This window comes from Numenius arquata, chromosome 3, assembly GCF_964106895.1.
Source record: "Numenius arquata chromosome 3, bNumArq3.hap1.1, whole genome shotgun sequence".
NCBI classification, from domain to species: domain Eukaryota; kingdom Metazoa; phylum Chordata; class Aves; order Charadriiformes; family Scolopacidae; genus Numenius; species Numenius arquata.
The window spans coordinates 12872-26612 of record NC_133578.1 but is presented as its reverse complement, the minus strand read 5'-3'; positions in this window follow the sequence as shown (position 1 = coordinate 26612).

The window sequence follows — 13741 nt, the reverse complement described above, 5'->3', positions numbered from 1 at the left end:
CAGCGGGGACACGGCCAAACCCTGTTCCTCTGCGTGTTCGGCACAGCCAAAAGCCTTGGCCGGTCCGCCGGTCGTTTTCGGTAGCCTGGTGGATCGCGGCACCGGGGATTGGATTTCCCCCCGCCAAAAGTACAGCCGTTTGGGGAATCTCTTACCTTCCTGGTTTTTTCTATCGTAAAGGAGACTTTAAAAAAAGGGTTAAAGTCGTATAACGTGCAAACTGACTTGCAGGCTTTAAACGGCAACCGTCCACCGGCTGTAGCCTACAGCGTCTTAGGCGTCCCTAAGCGGCGAGGTATTTGTTCCAAATCTTTGAAAAGAGAGGCGACTGAAGGTAACGGGTTGGGTTTTTGGTTGGGTTTTTTTTCTAGTTTTTTTGTTTTTTGTTTTTCCCCCCCCTTTTCTTTAGGCGGAGCGCTCTGAAGAACCTGATTTCTGCCTGGCTTTCAGCGTCGCGTTTCCCCGGCAGTGCGGTAGCATCTCTCTCGGGCAGTGCCGCCGGCCAGATGTCCCTCCTCCTTGGGTAGGAGAGAAAGCAGCCCCCGGTCAAATGACAACTGCGCGTTCTGGAGACGGAGAGCGCAACGGTGGGGGTTCGGAGCTGTGCCAGTTGAATTAGCGCCGAAGAAAAAACCCGAGGCTTTTCTAGCGTGAGTATTTTTCTTGGCCGTATCTAAACGCGCGCAGAGCTTTCCAGCGGCAGGGAAAGGGAAGGGAGGAGGCGCTTCCCCCCAGCGGGCGGAGGGTTTGTTACGCTGTTAGGCTGAGAAGGTGTTGCAAGTGGCACGGGTCAGTCTGAATAGGGACCTGAAGCGTCGGGATGGCTCCGGCTTTGGCAGGCCGTGCCGTCTTTGGAGCGGAGCTGTTTCCCCGCAATCCTCCTGTAGCTCAGCTCCTGTCCTGTCCCTCGGCCGGAGGGAATTCCTCTACTCTCTTCGGTGCTCTTTCGTTTGATGATGCTGATCTCCGGTTGGGGTTTGCTGTTTGTTTTGCAGGTGCCTCGTTGTCCGCGTCTCGTGCTGCTCGACAGATGCCCCGGCCCGGGTTTGCAGCCGGTGGTGGAGCCGCCTGAGGGGAAGGGGCCAGCCCTGGGTCTGGTCGTTCGGTGCATTTTTTGGGGCGAATTAAAAAAACCGGTGCGTGTGGGGGGGGGGGGGGGGGTGGTGTGATGATGTCATTTGGGGCAGCCGGATGTCAGCGGGGGAGCGACGGTGCGGCGGAGGAGCAGGTGAGTGGGGGTTAAGTGGGGTTCCCCCCACAAGAGGGTGGGTCACGGCCCCCAAACGCCTGAAAACTTGGTGCGGGGCAGGTGGTTGGGGTTTTGGGCGGTGGTGTTTAAAAAATGTTAAAAGCTGTATATGCGGGGGTGAGGCATTGGAGTAGAGAACAATCTCTCATTTTTCTGTGTGTTGAAAAATAATATTCCCTTACGTATATAAAAGGAGTTCAAAATACCAACCCGTATCTCTAAGGATTCTGTATTATTTAATGGGAGTTTAGACGACGGAAAGATTTTTTAAAAGATTTATTTATAAAGAGAGATTGAAGCGTCAAAGCGGATGTCTGGACAGGTCGCTAGTCCAATTGGATGTTGTCTATCGTGCGTGTTAATCTGTAAGTCTAAACAGATGTGACTCTTAGCAGAGGTTCTGTCGAAGTGTATCAAGAGCATCCGTTTTCCCTAAGTCTTACCCACGGGTCGGTCAGTGCGGAGGCGTAAACGCCTGTGCTGTAGATGGTTCCAGACTGCAAAGAGAGCCTATCGCTAGAAGGGATTTCCAAACTGGCCCTCCCCTCTGCTCTCTCTTGCCGGCGTCCAAGCGCTTTCAAAAGCGCTTTAAGCAGGAGTGTTGATTCCCAGGAGGATAGGGAAGCTCTACAGAGAGACTTAGGTAGATTGGATCGTTGGGCCAACATCAGTGGTATGAGTTTCAACAAGGGCGAGCGCCAGGTTCTGCGCGTGGGCCACAATAACCCCGAGCAGCGCTACAGGCTTGGGGAAATGTGGCTGGAAAACCACCTGGAAGAAAGAGACCTGGGGGTTCTAATGGACAAGCGGCTGAACGTGAGCCGGCAGTGTGCCCAGGTGGCCACGAAAGCCAACGGCATCCTGGCTTGTGTTAGAAACAGCGTGAGCAGCAGAAGTAGGGAGGCGATTGTGCCCCTGTACTCGGCACTGGTGAGGCCGCACCTGGAGTATTGCGTCCGGTTTTGGGCACCTCAATCCAAGAGAGATGTCGAGGTGCTGGAGCGAGTGCAGAGGAGGGCAACGAAGCTGGTGAAGGGCCTGGAAAACAAATCCTATGAAGAGCGGTTGAAGGAGCTGGGACTGTTTAGTATGAGGAAGAGGGGGCTGAGGGGAGACCTCGTCACTCTCTAAACCTACTTGAAAGGACACTGTAGAGAGGTCGGTGCTGGTCTCCTGGCACGGGTAGGTAATGACAGAACGAGAGGGAACGGCTTCAAGCTCCAACAGGGTAGGTTTAGACTGGACATTAGGAAAGAATGTTTCACAGAGGGAGTGGTCGGGCATTGGAACAGGCTACCCAGGGAGGTGGTCGAGTCACCATCCCTGGATGTGTTTAAGAACCGTTGAGATGTGGTGTTGGGGGATATGGTGTAGGGGAGAACTTTGTAGAGTAGGGTAGATGGTTGGACTCGATGATCCCAAGGGTCTCTTGCAACCTAGACGATTCTATGATTCTATGAAAAGCAGCCCCTTCCCCCGTTTCCCCTCCCGCCCTGGGGAGCTGGATCGGTGCAGCGGGACAGGAGGAAAAAAACGCAGCCCCGTTTTCCTGCAGGGACGCAAAGCTCCCCGATGTCTCTGTGGTGGATAAGGCGGCACCCCCGCCTGCCTTCCTGGACGCCGGCGGACTGGCTGCTGTCGCCCCCACGGCCCCCGGGGCCACGCGCAGAGCGCCGCGGCGTCCCTGGGGCTGGTTGCGGGGCGAACACCGGAGGTTTTTGGCGCCGAGGCGACGGCTGCGGCTGCCCGGGCTGCGAGCGGGGACAGGGCAGAGAGCGGGAAGGCCTGCCCGCCGGTAAGTGGTCACGGTCCCTGGGTGGAGGGAAGCGGGCTGAGAGCGGTCACCGCTCATGGCCCCGGTGAGGTCTCAGAGGGGGACAAGGAAGGGGGCGTGGGCGTGGGCGCTGCCCGGTGCTTTCCGCCCGCTGCGGACCGGTCCGCAGCGATTTCTGGGCTGGCCGCCGTTTTCCCCCGGCCCCCTCCGGTTCCGGAGCGGCTCGGCCCGCCCATACCGCGCGCCCATTGGTCGCGGTGCCGTAAGCGGCGTCCGTCCTCTAGGAGCCCCCGTCCCATTGGTCGATCGCGCCGTCAATCTCCAGCGCCTCCCAGTCCGGCCAATCGGAGCGCGGCAGGCGATCCGACCAATCGGAGCGGGGCGGTCGCGTTGTGATTGGCTCGTCCTCCTGTCAATCCGCCCGGGGGCGGTTGCCATGGTGAGGAAGCCCCGCCCGGTCGCGCATGCGCAGTAGTAAGGACGGCGCCGCCCTCACTACTGCGCATGCGCCACCGGGCGGGGCGTCCTCACCATGGCAACCGCCATTGACGTCCCACTCCGGCCAATCGGAGCGCGGCAGGCGATCCGACCAATCGGAGCGCGGCGGTCGCGTTGTGATTGGCTCGTCCTCCTGTCAATCCGCCCGGGGGCGGTTGCCATGGTGAGGAAGCCCCGCCTGGTCGCGCATGCGCAGTAGTAAGGGCGGCGCCGTGCTCGCTACTGCCGCCTTGTGGACAAAAATCGGTACTGCAGGTGGGGGGCGCGCATGCGCAGTGGAAAGAGTGGCGCCGCCCTCGCTGCTGCCGCCGCTTGTGGACAAAAAGCGGTACTGCAGGTACGGGGGTAGGGGGGTCCGGCCGCATGCGCAGTGGACGGGGGGGGGGGGGGCGCTGCGCTCGCCCCTGCCGCCCGTGCCAGCAGAAACCGGCGCTGCAGCTCGGCGGATGCGGGGGGGGAAGGCGGAGCCCTGGGAGGTTCCATTTTCCCCAAATTGGGGAAAATTATTCAATTTGGGGTTTTTTTCGGTGCTTTTCCGCAACGGAAAAGACTTCAGGGTTTTGTTAGGGTTTTTCTTGCCCTTCCCCGCCGCCGGGGACGGCGCCCATGCGGGGGCTGACGCTGCAGAACCGTAAATTGAACCCCCAAATTGAACCCCGAACATGAATAACATTTTCCCCAATTTGGGGAAAAGGGAACCTTCCCCGGTCCCGCCTCCCCCCGCTCCCCGAGCCGCACCGCCGGTTTCTGCTGGCACGGGCGGCAGCGGCGGCGAGCGCAGCGCCCCCCTTTCTACTGGGCATGCGCGTCCCCGTCCCCCCCCCGCCCTGTACCTGCGTACCTGCAGTACCGCTTTTTGTCCACGAGGGGGCAGTAGCGAGCACGGCGCCGCCCTCACTACTGCGCATGCGCCACCGGGCGGGGCGTCCTCACCATGGCAACCGCCATTGACGTCCCACTCCGGCCAATCGGAGCGCGGCAGGCGATCCGACCAATCGGAGCGCGGCGGTCGCGTTGTGATTGGCTCGTCCTCCTGTCAATCCGCCCGGGGGCGGTTGCCATGGTGAGGAAGCCCCGCCTGGTCGCGCATGCGCAGTAGTAAGGGCGGCGCCGTGCTCGCTACTGCCGCCTTGTGGACAAAAATCGGTACTGCAGGTGGGGGGCGCGCATGCGCAGTGGAAAGAGTGGCGCCGCCCTCGCTGCTGCCGCCGCTTGTGGACAAAAAGCGGTACTGCAGGTACGGGGGTAGGGGGGTCCGGCCGCATGCGCAGTGGACGGGGGGGGGGGGGGCGCTGCGCTCGCCCCTGCCGCCCGTGCCAGCAGAAACCGGCGCTGCAGCTCGGCGGATGCGGGGGGGGAAGGCGGAGCCCTGGGAGGTTCCATTTTCCCCAAATTGGGGAAAATTATTCAATTTGGGGTTTTTTTCGGTGCTTTTCCGCAACGGAAAAGACTTCAGGGTTTTGTTAGGGTTTTTCTTGCCCTTCCCCGCCGCCGGGGACGGCGCCCATGCGGGGGCTGACGCTGCAGAACCGTAAATTGAACCCCCAAATTGAACCCCGAACATGAATAACATTTTCCCCAATTTGGGGAAAAGGGAACCTTCCCCGGTCCCGCCTCCCCCCGCTCCCCGAGCCGCACCGCCGGTTTCTGCTGGCACGGGCGGCAGCGGCGGCGAGCGCAGCGCCCCCCTTTCTACTGGGCATGCGCGTCCCCGTCCCCCCCCCGCCCTGTACCTGCGTACCTGCAGTACCGCTTTTTGTCCACGAGGGGGCAGTAGCGAGCACGGCGCCGCCCTCACTACTGCGCATGCGCCACCGGGCGGGGCGTCCTCACCATGGCAACCGCCATTGACGTCCCACTCCGGCCAATCGGAGCGCGGCAGGCGATCCGACCAATCGGAGCGCGGCGGTCGCGTTGTGATTGGCTCGTCCTCCTGTCAATCCGCCCGGGGGGCGGTTGCCATGGTGAGGAAGCCCCGCCCGGTCGCGCATGCGCAGTAGTAAGGACGGCGCCGTCCTCACTACTGCGCATGCGCGACCGGGCGGGGCGTCCTCACCATGGCAACCGCCCCCTGGCGGATTGACAGGAGGACGAGCCAATCACAGCGCGACCGCCGCGCTCCGATTGGTCGGATCGCCTGCCGCGCTCCGATTGGCCGGGGTGGGAGGCGCTGAAGATTGACGGCGCGACCGACCAATGGGACGGGCTCCCCGAGGACGGAAGCCGCTTCCGGCGCCGTGACCAATGGGCGCGCCGCATGGGCGGGCCGAGCCGCTCCGGAAGCGGAGGGGGCCGGGGGAAAATGGCGGCGCGCGCAGAAGCGGCTGCGGCGCGGCGCGGCGCGGACCGCACCGCACCGGACCGGCGCGGGCGGAAAGCACCGGGCAGCCGGACAGCGTCGCGGTGCCGCTGGACAGCGTCGCGGTGCCGCTGGACAGCGTCGCGAGGCAGCTGGACAGCGTCGAGGCCAGCGGGGGGGCGCGGGGAAGGCGGCCGGGGTCCCGAGGCGGCTCCGAGGGGAGACGGCGTTGCGGGGGGGCGGGCTGAGGCGTCTGGGGAGGTGCTCGCGGCTCCTGGGGCTGGCAAACGGGCTCGCGTGGCTGGTGTTGGGGCTTCAGCCGGAGAGGGAGTCGTGTGGCTTTGGGCTGAGGGGCGGGGGTGGAGTCCGGCGTTTTGGGGACTCGAGCAGAGGCTCAGCGGCTGGGTTTTGGGGCTCGGAAGGGGGCAGTAAGTGATGCGGTTTGGGGGCGGAGAGCAGAAGCCGTTTTGGCTGGTTCTGCAGGGGGGGTGGGCAGGAGGGCGTTGGGGGCTGCGGGGGAAAGCAGGGGCTGGGCGGGCTGCGGGGTGCTCAAACAGCAGGTGAGGTTTTCAAATCTGCAACTTGTAACTGTTGCAGCTTTGTTCTGGCTTCCTCCATTTTTGCAAAAGCTTCTGTTGCTAGACAGAGCATTCCTCTGTGTATCAGCTACTTGAGCTAGTTTATTTCAATGCGTCTGATCAGGTTTGTCTGTTCAGCAAAGTGGCATTTAAAGGTGACGTTTCACCGGATGCCAGCGGCTGTGCCTTATTTCCAGTATAAAGATGTATTCCCCAAATATCAGAGTGGGATATAACAACTGCAGCTGGTCAAAAGTAACACTGAAATGCAAAATTTAGAATTTCTTTTTTCCCATTGGCTCCTCCTCAGTATGAACACAAAGTTAATTTCTATTCTTAATTCCTATTTATGCTACATATATGAAGGATGAACGCGAGGAAAGGAGACCATAAAATACTGGCCTATTGCTATTTGTATGCTGTGCTTTGAACAGAAGAGACAAAACTGTCCTTTTTGTGAAATAATACTGGCTGTATCAGTGCCGTCCTCGTGTTTTTATTCAAAAATGTGAGATTTGTTGCCCCGAATGGTGAGAGTAGTTTTTGTTAATGGAAGTCGCAAGAGGTTCTGCCACCTTAAAAACCATAGAATCGTAGAATGGTTAGAGTTGGAAGGGACCTTCAAGATCATCGTGTTGCAGCCCCCCTGCCTTGGGCAGGGACGCCTCCACTAGAGCGGGTTGCTCAAAGCCCCGTCCAGCCTGGCCTTAAACACTTCCAGGGATGGGGCATCCACAGCTTCCCCGGGCAACCTGTTCCAGTGCCTCACCACCCTCACGGTAAAGAATTTCCTCCTAACATCTAGTCTGAATCTCCCCTCTTCCGATTTAAAACCGTTACCCCTTGTCCTGTCGCTACCTTTCCCGACAGAGAGTCCCTCTCCGGCTCTCCCGTAGGCTCCCTTCAGATATTGGAAGGCTGCTCTGAGGTCTCCCCGGAGCCTTCTCTTCTCCAGGCTGAACAACCCCAGCTCTCTCAGTCTCTCTTCACAGGGGAGGTGCTCCGTCCCTCCGATGGTTTTCGTGGCCCTCCGCTGGGCCCCTTCCAACACGTCCTTCCCGTGTCGAGGACTCCAAAGCTGGACACCGTACGCCAGGTGGGGTCTCGCGCGCGCAGAGTAGAGGGGGGTAGAATCGCCTCCCGTGACCCGCTGGCCACGCTTCTCTTGATGCAGCCCAGGGTGGGGTTGGCTTTCTGGGCTGCCAGCGCGCGTTGCCGGCTCGTACTGACATGTAATAATGCTACTGACGTACCGTTAGCAGCCTCGTGTTAAAAGAAGCGAGAAGCTGTAATATCCTTAATTTAGACAGTTTTTACGTGAAATGGTGCATCCTCACTGTTTCGTCACTTTCAGGAGCGAGCAATTGACCGAGAGCAGGAGAGAGACCTTTTCCAGCAAGAGATAGGGAAGCCGGAACAACAGCTTAAGGTTCCACAAAGGATTCGGCCTGTCAGCGAGCATCAAACCGGAGAGGTAACGCGCGCTATTGCTTGTACTCAAGGGATCTAAATGGTACGCTGACAGCCGTTCGGATACCCTAGGGAAGCTGTTTTATGGTGTCCCTAACCTGCATCCGTTCGCAAGGCAGGAAAGGAAATCCCCCGAGATGAAAGGCTACGGTGTCGGGGGAACGTGGGGAAAGTGTGTTCTGGGTGTTTTTTGAGTCGGTCGGTTGGATGTTTTTAGTAGCAGACACACAGAAGCCTCGTAACTTTCAAAAAGACTCCCTCGCGTAACTTAATTTAGAAAATGGGGTTTTCAAAAGCCCGTGGAAACATTCAGGACTCCTGTAGCGATTCCCCCTGCTCTTGCGTCCTTTTGTGACATCCTGTTGGTAGCACGGGTACGGGCACCGCAGGAACGCAGTGACCAAGGGGTCACAGCCGAGACGTAGCGGCGCTCTCTGCGTGCGCCTCCCCGGGAGACGTCTGTCTCCCCTGAAACAATCTGGTGACCGCAGAAGGGCAGCTCGAGGAAGTCACAGCAACCTCTTAGGCCCAGCAAAAGCCAGAAAAGCGACAGCGGTGCAAACGCTGTGTGTTGTGAAGCTTTTTGCCTGTCTTGTTTGGTGACCTTTGGGTCAATTGAACTGCATTTTATTTTTTGGTGGGTTTTCTCCTGTCTTGCTTTTAGAGCAAGGCTGATATTTTTGCGTGATTCTCTCGCCCGATTTTCAGTCTTCAGCTTCTTCTCAGGTGGCACTGCGATTTTCAAAGAAAAGCTCTTCCTTTCGGTTCAGTTCAGTTGCTGTCGTTCGGTTCTTAAATGGTAGCAACGTTTAGTATTCTATATTAGATAGTTTATGACCACAGACAGTAATGGGACATACATGGATAGACGTGAAATGTAAGTTGTCAAAATATTTATTGCCTTACAATTCTCGGAGGTAGGGGTGTGTTTCCTGGGGTTTCAAAATCTATTTCACTAAAAAGGTTTGTAACAAATCCTGCAAAGTGTTCAGCCCGTACCGGGCGACCTGGCTGTCGTCAGCCTCTGCGTACAAGGAGTGGTGGGCCATTAGCCGAATGTGTGTTAACCGACACGCGTGGAGCAATTCCGCATCCGTCTGCTTCTGTGGCAAAGCGGGTGCCCGCTCCTGTCCTACGGACACGTTCCACAGAGGGGGGAGGCACAATTAGTTTTCCTGAATCCGGGATGTTCGTTTTGAGTTCGTTTTGTGATGCGTCTCCTCATAATTTGAGGCATGGGTAGCGTGTGAATTCCTAGTTAAAATTCTCACAGTTAAAAAGGCAAAACTTCTCCCGAGAAAAAAAATTTCAAATTTGATTGCATAATGAAACGAGGCCTGTTTTTCTGCACAGAAACGATTTGTGGGAATCGTCCTGAATTACAAGCGTGTATACCCAGATGTGTACACTCCAAGTTGGCAGATAGGCTGCAGCAGCAATGTAAAGCATGCTTTAAGGTGAAAGATGGCTGTAACTGTGATGAAAACTTTAAGGTTCGTACTAGATGCTTTTAAAGTAGGATTTTTCACAGGCAGGCGCAGCGGCAATTTTAGAGCCGAGTGGTGCCGAATATTACCCATTTACAGACAGAATTCTCGGTACTGTCTTAGATTTACATCGAATTTCTATCAAATGAGCCACCTAGCCTTCCTATATAGTATATTTTGGTGCCCCGATATTACTTGGCGTATTTCATAAGTATACCTTTTATGGCCGTTTCTCGTGCTTTTCCGAGAGAGCTGCTTTACTTTTTCATAGTTGCACGGTTTTTGAATGCCTCTTCTGCCTTTCAGATCTTCTCTTTCTCCTACGCCTTAAATACTCGTACAAGAACGTGCAGAAAATGTTATGTGCAGCTGTAACGTGCTTTGGGGTTTTTTTTGGTAGGATGAAATGGAAATACTGGGACTGGCGATCCAGAAGTCTGAAGAAGCCACCGTAAAGGACCGTCCCAGTGACTACCGTCGAGTTAGGATTATTAAAAGCACCAAAGCGACACGCTCGTAGAGATGGGGACTACCTCTGGACACGTGTTAATCCCGGTCAGGTGTCCTCGGGATACAGATGGTCTGCGCTTCCTGCTCTGACAAGACAGAAGCGATGAGCTTCAGGATGAGCTCCTGAAGACAAGAAAGAGGCCAGGTGCCGGGGTTCTTGTCTCTTTGTTTGTTTGTTTGTTTGTTTGTTTTGGGCGGGGGGTGGCGGGCGGGCGGGCGGGCGTGTGGCTTCCAAAACAGGGTGCGCGGTTGACTGCAGGTGGCAGCCTGCAGAGCTCTTTTGCTGCCTGACCTCGCCTTTTCTTTGTCACTCCTCTTTCATGGCATCTGCGCTGAAAGCCGGGGCGGTCAACGAAGAGACGTGGACAAAACGGGACGAACCGGCGCCGCTTCTGCCTGTTTTCCAGGCTTTGCCACGAACCAAGGAGCATCATCAGCCTCGTCACTGGTGGCGGCGAGTCCTGAGGTGGCTTAGGTGAGTCGAGCCTTCCAGGAACGTCCGTTGTCCGTAGCCTACGGCGTGTCATTTGGACGTCAGTCGGAAGGAGGTTTCCCTTTCTGAAAGGGCACCGGTTTCTCGTGCCAAGCGGTTGCCTCTCCTGAAGTTCCCACGAGAGGGGATCCTCGGAGACGATGCGCTGGGCAGCAGAAGTCATCAGCGAGGAGACGTCGCGCGCTCTATTAAATAGGGACAAAAAGAAAGACGATGTCCTTCCAAAGGCCCGAGCGCGGCACCTCTTCCGACGGCCGATGGCATGGCCGGCCTTTGGGCTCTGGGTCCCCCGTAACAGCGGGGACACGGCCAAACCCTGTTCCTCTGCGTGTTCGGCACAGCCAAAAGCCTTGGCCGGTCCGCCGGTCGTTTTCGGTAGCCTGGTGGATCGCGGCACCGGGGATTGGATTTCCCCCCGCCAAAAGTACAGCCGTTTGGGGAATCTCTTACCTTCCTGGTTTTTTCTATCGTAAAGGAGACTTTAAAAAAAGGGTTAAAGTCGTATAACGTGCAAACTGACTTGCAGGCTTTAAACGGCAACCGTCCACCGGCTGTAGCCTACAGCGTCTTAGGCGTCCCTAAGCGGCGAGGTATTTGTTCCAAATCTTTGAAAAGAGAGGCGACTGAAGGTAACGGGTTGGGTTTTTGGTTGGGTTTTTTTTCTAGTTTTTTTGTTTTTTGTTTTTCCCCCCCCTTTTCTTTAGGCGGAGCGCTCTGAAGAACCTGATTTCTGCCTGGCTTTCAGCGTCGCGTTTCCCCGGCAGTGCGGTAGCATCTCTCTCGGGCAGTGCCGCCGGCCAGATGTCCCTCCTCCTTGGGTAGGAGAGAAAGCAGCCCCCGGTCAAATGACAACTGCGCGTTCTGGAGACGGAGAGCGCAACGGTGGGGGTTCGGAGCTGTGCCAGTTGAATTAGCGCCGAAGAAAAAACCCGAGGCTTTTCTAGCGTGAGTATTTTTCTTGGCCGTATCTAAACGCGCGCAGAGCTTTCCAGCGGCAGGGAAAGGGAAGGGAGGAGGCGCTTCCCCCCAGCGGGCGGAGGGTTTGTTACGCTGTTAGGCTGAGAAGGTGTTGCAAGTGGCACGGGTCAGTCTGAATAGGGACCTGAAGCGTCGGGATGGCTCCGGCTTTGGCAGGCCGTGCCGTCTTTGGAGCGGAGCTGTTTCCCCGCAATCCTCCTGTAGCTCAGCTCCTGTCCTGTCCCTCGGCCGGAGGGAATTCCTCTACTCTCTTCGGTGCTCTTTCGTTTGATGATGCTGATCTCCGGTTGGGGTTTGCTGTTTGTTTTGCAGGTGCCTCGTTGTCCGCGTCTCGTGCTGCTCGACAGATGCCCCGGCCCGGGTTTGCAGCCGGTGGTGGAGCCGCCTGAGGGGAAGGGGCCAGCCCTGGGTCTGGTCGTTCGGTGCATTTTTTGGGGCGAATTAAAAAAACCGGTGCGTGTGGGGGGGGGGGGGGGTGGTGTGATGATGTCATTTGGGGCAGCCGGATGTCAGCGGGGGAGCGACGGTGCGGCGGAGGAGCAGGTGAGTGGGGGTTAAGTGGGGTTCCCCCCACAAGAGGGTGGGTCACGGCCCCCAAACGCCTGAAAACTTGGTGCGGGGCAGGTGGTTGGGGTTTTGGGCGGTGGTGTTTAAAAAATGTTAAAAGCTGTATATGCGGGGGTGAGGCATTGGAGTAGAGAACAATCTCTCATTTTTCTGTGTGTTGAAAAATAATATTCCCTTACGTATATAAAAGGAGTTCAAAATACCAACCCGTATCTCTAAGGATTCTGTATTATTTAATGGGAGTTTAGACGACGGAAAGATTTTTTAAAAGATTTATTTATAAAGAGAGATTGAAGCGTCAAAGCGGATGTCTGGACAGGTCGCTAGTCCAATTGGATGTTGTCTATCGTGCGTGTTAATCTGTAAGTCTAAACAGATGTGACTCTTAGCAGAGGTTCTGTCGAAGTGTATCAAGAGCATCCGTTTTCCCTAAGTCTTACCCACGGGTCGGTCAGTGCGGAGGCGTAAACGCCTGTGCTGTAGATGGTTCCAGACTGCAAAGAGAGCCTATCGCTAGAAGGGATTTCCAAACTGGCCCTCCCCTCTGCTCTCTCTTGCCGGCGTCCAAGCGCTTTCAAAAGCGCTTTAAGCAGGAGTGTTGATTCCCAGGAGGATAGGGAAGCTCTACAGAGAGACTTAGGTAGATTGGATCGTTGGGCCAACATCAGTGGTATGAGTTTCAACAAGGGCGAGCGCCAGGTTCTGCGCGTGGGCCACAATAACCCCGAGCAGCGCTACAGGCTTGGGGAAATGTGGCTGGAAAACCACCTGGAAGAAAGAGACCCTGGGGGTTCTAATGGACAAGCGGCTGAACGTGAGCCGGCAGTGTGCCCAGGTGGCCACGAAAGCCAACGGCATCCTGGCTTGTGTTAGAAACAGCGTGAGCAGCAGAAGTAGGGAGGCGATTGTGCCCCTGTACTCGGCACTGGTGAGGCCACACCTGGAGTATTGCGTCCGGTTTTGGGCACCTCAATCCAAGAGAGATGTCGAGGTGCTGGAGCGAGTGCAGAGGAGGGCAACGAAGCTGGTGAAGGGCCTGGAAAACAAATCCTATGAAGAGCGGTTGAAGGAGCTGGGACTGTTTAGTATGAGGAAGAGGGGGCTGAGGGGAGACCTCGTCACTCTCTAAACCTACTTGAAAGGACACTGTAGAGAGGTCGGTGCTGGTCTCCTGGCACGGGTAGGTAATGACAGAACGAGAGGGAACGGCTTCAAGCTCCAACAGGGTAGGTTTAGACTGGACATTAGGAAAGAATGTTTCACAGAGGGAGTGGTCGGGCATTGGAACAGGCTACCCAGGGAGGTGGTCGAGTCACCATCCCTGGATGTGTTTAAGAACCGTTGAGATGTGGTGTTGGGGGATATGGTGTAGGGGAGAACTTTGTAGAGTAGGGTAGATGGTTGGACTCGATGATCCCAAGGGTCTCTTGCAACCTAGACGATTCTATGATTCTATGAAAAGCAGCCCCTTCCCCCGTTTCCCCTCCCGCCCTGGGGAGCTGGATCGGTGCAGCGGGACAGGAGGAAAAAAACGCAGCCCCGTTTTCCTGCAGGGACGCAAAGCTCCCCGATGTCTCTGTGGTGGATAAGGCGGCACCCCCGCCTGCCTTCCTGGACGCCGGCGGACTGGCTGCTGTCGCCCCCACGGCCCCCGGGGCCACGCGCAGAGCGCCGCGGCGTCCCTGGGGCTGGTTGCGGGGCGAACACCGGAGGTTTTTGGCGCCGAGGCGACGGCTGCGGCTGCCCGGGCTGCGAGCGGGGACAGGGCAGAGAGCGGGAAGGCCTGCCCGCCGGTAAGTGGTCACGGTCCCTGGGTGGAGGGAAGCGGGCTGAGAGCG